Here is a 9,736-nt window from a genome sequence, read left to right as displayed (position 1 = left end):
TACATATTACATATATAGAGACATACAGAGATATACACACATCCTTAACTAATATCTCTTACATCTTATGTAGTTGCTCACTTTCCAGGCTTTAACTTCAGATAACCACTCCCAAGTCTAAGATTACGCTGACAGAGAGCTATTAAGCTGTCTGAAGTTTATTTTGCCAACATTTCAGAGTGTAGTTGAATGGATATAAAATGAAATTTGCAAAAGTTAGTCTAAGGAAGATAATAACTAAAATCCTGAAATAGTTGTTAGCCTCTAAGTGGAGGAGAGGAGCCTGCTTGCAGGTAGACAGAGAAAGCCTTTAGATCCTCCCAGCAGTGGTTGTCTGTGTATTACAGTGGGTGATATGAAATCTGAAAAAGAAGGATCAAATACTCTGATTGTTGGCAAATAGAAGAGAAAGATGTGGGCTTTTTTCCTAATTTACTTGCAATTAAATACATAAAATGTCGGTTATCTGGTATCAGCAGTAATCTTTCGTATGTTTATAGGAAATACATAATACAAAATTTCTTTATTTGCTTGACTTAAAAGTTCCCTTTTGTCTCAGTCAGCTTCAGCTTACTTCTGTCTGTCAGATAATTGCTTTAAAATGTCACCACTAATAACATGTTGTCAAGTCACAAGCTCCCATCCATCTAGTCAGATGTGAAGGTACAGGAGTCCTCACAACAGAACAGAAAAAAAATTGAAAGTAGCAGGACTCCTTACTATGAAAAGTACTAAACAACTGTATTCAGAAAATTTAAAAGAATTAAATAAATAATGCATGGATGACAACGTGTTACAACTTTTTGTGACCTTCCCTTAGACAAGCTACACAGCCAGCTCTTTGTTCTTCTTTCTTTCTTAACTATCTTCTCTCTTCTTTTTTCAGACAGACATGACCATTCAAACATCATAACCAAAGCAGACAGGCATATCATTACTGACCCATCGGTTCACTGTGTGATTAGAAACATTTATTTTGGGTAATTTTGGTGATAAAGCCTACTAAATTAGTCCAGAAATAAAGAGAATTTTCCAACATAAGCGGGTACACAGGCTATGACAATACTTATGCTTCAAAGTTATTTAAGTATGGACTCTCTTTCTTTTGAATAAATGAGCTATAAATAATTTTCTTAAAAATTATTCATAAATGTGAACAGAATCTGATATAAACAGTATTTAACAAAAATATATTAAAAAATGGTAGTCAATAAAACTAAAAAAGCTAAAAGGGCACATTAAGTACAGAAGTTAAAAAAATGTAACTAATCAAAAGATTATAGAAATGTTCAGGGTTATAAAAAAAATATTAGGTGCATTAGCTCTTATTCTGTTGGATAGAAAACACTTGGGGATACTTTGGATTGTGAAAATTATTTTTTTGGCTGTGAGCTTGTTGTTTCATGACCATGGTTTATGAGAATTTTGTACCTTCACTGAATCATTTAAGACACTCTTAGAACATAGACATACTTATAAGGCAAATGCTCTATTTCTAATTGTGTTTCATTAAGAACAAATCTGTTAAACCAGTAGCAAGAAAGCACAGCAACCTCTTCATAGGAATGTTATTAGAAAACATTGGGGAAACTTAAAGTATATCATGTACCACTGGAATTTCAGATTTGATTCTAGCTTTTAATACTTAAATTATATGTAAATTATTTTTATGCTTACTATGTAGGTAATTATGCTACGTTGATAAATTCTGAAGATGGCAACAAATTATACTTTTGTGTTCTGAAAAAAACTGGTCAGTTTTTACAGGTATTTTAAAGAATATGAGTTCACTGTGCTTGAACATTGAATGTGAATGGTAATCATTACTGTTTCTCTGTTTTTTATAATAACTCATTTAACATTTTATGAGCTGTCTATATAGTGTGAAGTTTGCACAGTGCAAAATGTGCAGAGGGGAAGTGGCATTCCAGGGGCTAAATAGGGTGGGAATGAGGAAGATAATTATCTTTGAAGGTCTGTCAAGAGCAGACTGCTTTTCCCAAGAAAGCTTTAACAGGAAAAAAACAAAGCCTACAATTTCTGCTAAACAAACAGTGAAGACTGAAAATAAGTACATTTAATTGACAGAGCAAGCAAAGGATGTTCATTACAAGTTCTACGTCACAAAAAAAAAAAAAAAAAATCATCAAATAAAGTATGCAGACTGCCACAAATCTGTAAACAGATATTTTCCATGCTCAATCCACAGCCCACCTGAGCTTTCTAAAATCGGCCAAAAAACCCTGTATATATTGAAATAACTAGGGCATTTAAAAATAGCAATTTATTTGCAGAAAAAGGCAAACTTCACTGTCCAAAAATCTGGGGTAAACATGGCAAAAAGGGATTTTCAGAAAGGAAAATTAAAAGCGAAACATTTAATTTTAGCATTTTAAAGGTGAATCATTCTGATTTATTTTTTCTTAAATAGTGAAAAACACATTTGCAGGAGAAAAAAACCCCATGGATATGAGAAAAAAGTTTGCATTTCAAAAGCACAAGGCTTTTCAACTGGAAATTGCATGTATTTTGTCTGGTGTACATAGTCTTTAATCTTGTTTGATCAAAAAAAAAATATTATTCTTAATTAAACCCACACTAGATTAAGCCTAAACCATAATTAATAGTGTAGAAGCATTGGTAATCACTGTGTAGGAAGAAAATACCATATAAACAATTTTATAAAAGAATTAATTAAAAACTCCATGCAGAAGATCAAAGTATAACAAAGGTATAATAGAGCATTACACTGGAATTTATATATGTTAAGTTACCTCTGCCCCCACCCCACCTTACACCAGTCAGTCAAAAAATTATTGAAGTGTCTTAGTAAGTAATTTGGGATGATCGAATTCTGAGGTATTTAAAATGTCTCATGGAAGATTTTGCCTTATCTGATCCACACAGCAAACTTTCAGGATGATGAGAGGTGGGTGGCAACCGAAACAGCTTCATCTGTGAGTGAAGGGTTCTGGAAGTGGTAACTCAGGGTTGCAGAAAGATGATGATGACTGCCAAAGGTACACAACAAGTCTGCTAGACTTACTACTACAAAAATAAAAATAATGTTGCCAACTTTTGATACCACCTCAATCCTTTAATGGCAAAGCGTTGCTCAAAATAGTCAAAAAAGATGGGCTGTGATGAGGTGTGGTGGGCTGTGAAGGGGGCATGTTTATTGCTCTCGAATACAGACACTAACTCCTCCAGTCAGCTCAAGAGTACAATTTGCATTTCAATAGCTTTATCTTTGTCTTCCTGTCCGTATTTTCCATACATTGTTACAAGAATTTAATGTCAATGCCCATTTTGAATGTACTACATTAGACAATAACAGAACCAGAAACATTCAAAATCCTGCTAACAAAACAGTGGTTGTAAGTAGTTTGAAATATGCAGACTATCTTTAAAGTCATAGAAAACATCGCTTCATTGTGAGGCATTATCTTAATAATTTTGATAGTTTTCCAAATGAGAATCTAGCTTACCTCAGACTCAGAAGTCAAACCTGCCATTTTAATCTTCATTACCTGATATAACTAAAATGGAAATCAGGAAAAAAAGTAAAAGAAAGGTTTCAAAGCTTTCAGGGTTTCATTGAAAGGAGGAAATTTCTACAATTGATTCATCTCCTTTGACTGCCAGAGTTTTGATATTTATCTTTCAAAGCTTTGACACCGTGCACAGTGAATAAAAGCTCTAAAACAATTTTCATCTTACCACCTGTGTTTTTAAATGTCTTTTATTATATAGAACCCTCCACTAAAGAACTGTGTAATAACTGCAGGTTAGGAACCTCAACAGCCTCTCCCCTGCTTTCATTCATTCTTTCACAGTTATCATATCATCCCTGGTCTCCAGGGTCTTCACTAGTTTCTACCATATTTCTACGTACTCTTCAAGATACTCATTTTACAGTCCAAATACCTCTTTTTCTGTGGACTATTGCTAAGCCAAAAAACTTAATCTCTTCTGTAGTAACAAAGATATACTGAAACACATAACCCAAGATGCAATTTATTTCAAAAGGAGGAAACTGTCAGAATGCTGGCAATTTTTAGTAAGGCATCCTCAGGTCAGAATAAACTTTCCCCTTTGACCTCAGTAATTGGACATTTATCCATGGAAGTGGATAAGTACTTTTTTTCTCAGACTTTTGAAAGAGGCAATTTAAGAAGACATTGAAAATCTAAATTTACTGCATACCTTTGTGTCCTACTGTTTAAATGGTAAAAATAAAACTCTATTTCTGAGTCAAAATGTGTGAAAAGAGAGCAGAAGTCAACTTAGACCCTCTTAAGTATACTATACTCAGAAAATAGAGCATAATCTTCCTTTTTCATTGCAGCACAAAGCACAGAAAATATTGGTCTATAGAGATGGTAGAAACCTTGCACTGAAAACTGAGGGAAGTGTTATACTATGGGTTAATTTTAATTATGAAATGATTCATGGATATGGTTTTAACAGTCTGGATAAGCAATAGAGTAGAAAATAGATGTTGGAGCATCTTCTGAAATAAAGACATCTAAGTAAGTGACATTTTCAGTGTGACATTCCAGTTTACACCATTGGAAACCTCTTCTCTTGCAAATATTTCTGTTCTCGAGACTTAATCTTCAGCTTCTGCTGCTAATTTCACACACATTTACACACACACAACCCCTTTCCCTGCACTGTAAGAGACAGGGGCTGAAAAGAAAAGGGTGAGATTAGGATTTAGTGATCTTTTAAAATTGTGAGCATTCTGGGAGAAGCAGAAAGAATGGGGGGAAACAGGTTCAGGAGAGAGAGATTAAGAGGAGGTGAAGTTGAATACAGTGACAAAGATGAGAGTCATGACATGAGTGGAACAACAAAACAACGTATATGAAAGAGAAACAGGTGGGAAGGTGAAGGGAACCATAACTGAAATGAAGATTACTGAGATAAGAAGAAGGTAGAATCTTTTTGAATGAGGAGAAAGGAGATGTTTTGTTTAAACAGCAGAACAGCAGACATGAGGCAGAGAACTGCGTAGGATCAAAACTATCAATAAAGGGAAGAGAGAATGAGTGGCATGGGGAGATGGAGGGGAAAAAAAGGAGGGGATCACAGTTTTGAAAAGACAGAAGAATACTGTTACAAAAGCAACAAACAAGTGAAAAATGGGCAAGACAGAAACTACATGCATTCATTTTTATGTGCAAAACTTACTGAACTGAATGTATGCTACTACAAATAGAACTGACTAGCATTATCTCAGAAATTATTAGCGCTAAGAGAAAGGCTAGGTGTCTTCCAGACTCAGACAGAAGCACCTGAGATGTGGGAGTAAGCATGCAGACTGCCTTCAGCGTGGACAACTAAAATGTGACAGAGCAGAAAGGGCCTTGAAACAAACTTTATGGTTTACTTGTATTCCCTTTGACATGTCTTTTCAAGAAACTAATAGCTTGCTACATAGGCCACTTCTAAAAGGGTTATTTCTATAAAACAAATACATTGATTTTATTGACCACGCTATCCCAGCCACTTTACAGATGATGCAGGAGTGTAAAGCTGTAAACCTGTGTTTAGCAGTCAGGTTTACAACTTCTCTAGCAGACAGGTATCTCAGAACAGATGTAGAACAGGAGTATTTTTTTTGTGTGTGTCTATGCTTCTCTACCCCAACACCTTTTCAAGTGGGTGTCAGACTACACAAATCATCTTTATAAAATTCAAAGCCTGAAACTCTATGGTTGTGTACCCAAAATTACCACATTACTTTAAGGCTGACCTTGTAAGATGAACAGTGTCATGAAGAAAACAGGGTTCAACTCATCCTGTGGTGAAGTACTGTGCTGTGACGCTTTGACTATGTTTACTGATGTAGTAGAGGATGCTGGTGTGTGCTGAGAAAACAAACCAAGCATGGGTGGTTGTTCTAGAGGGAGTTTACACAAAAGCTCTGGCTGACATCTACCCTGCTCAAAGACATTAGGTGCACACAGGAAAGAAACAGAGAAGCACAGCAGAAAGTTTAACAGGTTTCTTATCCTTGTGATACATTTTGGGGGACAAGGGAGGGACAGTAGTTAATAGCACCTCAGGTAATAACTACTAATTGGCTTTAGATATGGAGCAAGTCAAAGAGACTGGCCTAGGATGATGTGACTAGTGATATCAACCACCTAATTAGAAAGCAATAGTGAAGATGATAGCACCATGGGGGAACATCCGTGCCCAGGGGTCTGACATGGTACAAGAGCCTGAGCCTTGGGAGGCATATGAGTCAATGCATAGGGGCTGGGCCACCATGCAAGGCCTGGCACAGCAAGGGGCAACAGCAAGTGTCCCCTTTCCTTGGACCCACAGTATAAGTCACAGCTGGACCACAGAGGATCACACTGGTATGAGTATATACTCAATGCAGGATGTGCAAGCATGTCGTAAAACAGAAAATGCTGTCTAGCTAGTGTACCCACCGCTCTTCGTTACTACATTATGTCTCTGGGTGGTATGGTTCTGTCCTTGTGGCTAGCTCATCCTAAGTCTCCCATGTCACGTCTATATTTGAAAACAATGTTCAAAGAACAGGTGGTAAATGACAGAGAAACCTTGATGCCTTGCTTTATTATGACAATTTTAAAACTCTGTAAAATAGAGCAGATTGCTATACTTTAAATATATACTTGTAATAAAAATACATTTTACCACAGCAGTGCACACAAGCCTTTTCCATCACATCAGGGAATATGTTATTTGCTGCACCAAGATTAGTTATTTGATGCTGAGCTCAACTAGTTTGATGTCAAACCTCTTTGATCCATGCAACTCCTATTTACAGAAGTCCCCAGAAGTAACAAAATCAACTTCAGAAGTAATTTCAGAATAATTTTCTGAACAAAGTAAAATAAAAAAGTTTATGAAGGGCAAGCTTGGTCTGAAAGGTAATTACTCACCAAAGCCTCTTAGAGAGAGATAAGTTTCTTCTACATTAATAAGCTGCATGCAGCAGTGGGTAAAGAGGGAGAGATTTTATTGTTATTGTTTTTTAATGCAGAAACTGTGAAATTTGACTTCAGAGAAATTTGAGATGCCTCTCACTTCCAGTGACTGCTATAAAAACCTTGAAAAAAGGTGGCAAAGTATTACTGATAATCCAAGATTATCATCTTTCAGGAAGACTTAGAGTGACCACAACTGGCAAATGTGTCTCGGAGGTGGTTCTTTCTAGCTTCAAGTAAAGAAAGAGTGAACAAAATACTTCACTAATAATATCCTTCAAACACATTTACTGTAACATACTAGTGTTCTGTTCTGCACCATCACAACAATCTGGCAATAAAAAAAAGGACCAGGTGCAGGAAATGGCTTGAATAATATGATTTTAAATAGGATTAACAACAAGAAGAAAATTATAAAATTACGAAGAAAATGCCACAGAGATTTAGGCAGTATAACTTTTTTCTAGAAAGACTTCAGGAATTAAGGGGAAAACAAAACAAAACAAACCAACAAATAAACAAAAGTCCTGTGCAAAAGAGATTTTGCTGTATTAGGAGAAATAGACAAACTTTGGAACCAAACCAAAAATAAGCAAAACCTGTAAACATCTGATTTATCAAGACTTTAAGTGCTTGAACTGTTGTGGTAATAGCCTCCTACATATTCCTAGGCTACAACAAACCTCTTCTGAAGGATAATCCATTATCTAAATTTAGAAACAGCTGTATAAAAACATTTCTTAAGACTCCCAAACCATGTTAAGGCTCAACTGCGTTTAAAAATGAGCGTCACCTACTTTCCAGTTTGGGTATTCATTAATTCCAAATGAAAAAGTGCGTCTGCAGCATTTTATGAACATGAAGTTTCTCTTCATGTGAAGAAATAAATAATCCATAAATATCATTGCTAAGAATATAATCATTCCATATGAACAAAGAGAGTATACAGATAGTAGAATATGAACAACTTAATCTGTCCAAATGTACATAGTAATTATAGACAGATCAAATTAATTTTCAGTACAGCTGGAGCTTTCAATGATTCAGCTGAGTCATGTTAACATTCAGAATAATTTCCACACTCAGTGAACAGTGCACTGCCTAAAAATATATAATAAATAAATAAATGGCAATTCCCACCTTCTGTTCATTTAATTTCTTTAAATAAAGGGAATGGTAACAGTCTGTATGTATCTTGCAGCTGGAATATTTATCTTATTACTGAAAACCTACTTAAATTCTAAATATAATATGAGTTATTGCAATAGTTTTCCAAATGCTTCACTGATACACTTTTTGCTGACCTCGCAGTGCATAATAATATTTACAGTCCTGCTCATCCTCCGCCAGTATATTGGTGTCTGTGTCAAAGCCCATTCTTGAGTTCGCCATTTTAATCTGCAATTGATGAAACCAAACCATATGTATTAGTACACAGCTCTTCATCAATGGAATGACTGTAGTAGTTGGGCACATGTACACAAGAGTCTGATGATACCAGACGAGCATTTCACTTGAAGAAGGCAAGGGTCTCAGGATATTTTTATGGCAATCTGTGGTGAACGATTTACACATAACATTCTTTCAAAAATTACAAGAAAAGATTAGTTAGTGATAAGAAGTGAATAAATAAGAGCCTACACATACAAAGAAAAGGGAGATTCATGTTATTAAAAATATCCTAGTCAGTGTAGTGTGAAGATACGCATTTGGTGATCATTGCAAAGAAAGACCACTGTTCAGGCCATTGTTTCCAAAATTTTGTAAATCCAGGAAAAAACAAACCCAAACAATAAAAAATTATGGAAGTTTTTGTAACATTGCTATTTAAATGCTTTATTACTAGACAATCCTTCCACTAACAAAAATGATGTCTTTTCAGAAAACAAGAGTATGACAGAAGTTAGGGTGTTATATATTAATGCTTATTACTAGATTAGGATTAGATCAGAAGATTACAGCAATAATGAGGTCACGAAGTATTGTCATATTTCATAATACATGAATTCAATAGCAGATAAAAGTAGAACATGGAAATTCGACAATCACTTTCCAAATAAACAGTATGTGTTTCCTATATAAACCCCAACAGCCTAAGCTGTTGGATATAGAGATCAACATGGTTCTACCATGCTTCAAATCTATAGCTAGTAGCAGCTATAATTTTATATCTTATAATTTATATTTATAAATTTTATATTTTATATTTATAAATATAATTTATATTATAAATTACAGATTCTCTGGCACTATAGTACAAAGTAAAAAAGAGAGTACTAAGAACAGGGTGAGTTGCCTGAAGCTTCCTAAGGAGAGCTGGCAAGCATGATGCCTGAGATGTGCAGAGATGCTCATCCAAAGGAAGGAGTAATCAGAAGGAAGATGTCTTCTGTCTGTAGACTGATGGTAGTGTCATGACTACGGGTTCTGCTTTGAAGTTATCTTTTTCTAAATTATTGATATTCCTTTTTACAACTCTTACTGGACTGGGAGGGATAGAGTTGCATGTTCTGACAAAGTTGGGAAAGAAGATAGCAGCCTGCTGGGAAACTTGCTTGTTACCATTCTCAACTTTTGTAGTAGTAAGGACAAGTAGATCTCTGTGTGTATTAAGAGTGTAAGATTTATTTGAAGATTAAAAGAATAACTAACCAGAATATAATACATGCTCATGGTGTTATTTATCAGGAGCCAATAGGTATCTGAATGGATCTTCATCATAGCTTTTAGCCAAATTCAGACACATTCAGATTTAAGTGACAACA

This window comes from Falco naumanni, chromosome 2, assembly GCF_017639655.2.
Source record: "Falco naumanni isolate bFalNau1 chromosome 2, bFalNau1.pat, whole genome shotgun sequence".
NCBI classification, from domain to species: Eukaryota; Metazoa; Chordata; class Aves; order Falconiformes; family Falconidae; genus Falco; species Falco naumanni.
The sequence above is the reverse complement of the archived record's forward strand: the minus strand, read 5'-3'. Positions refer to the sequence as shown.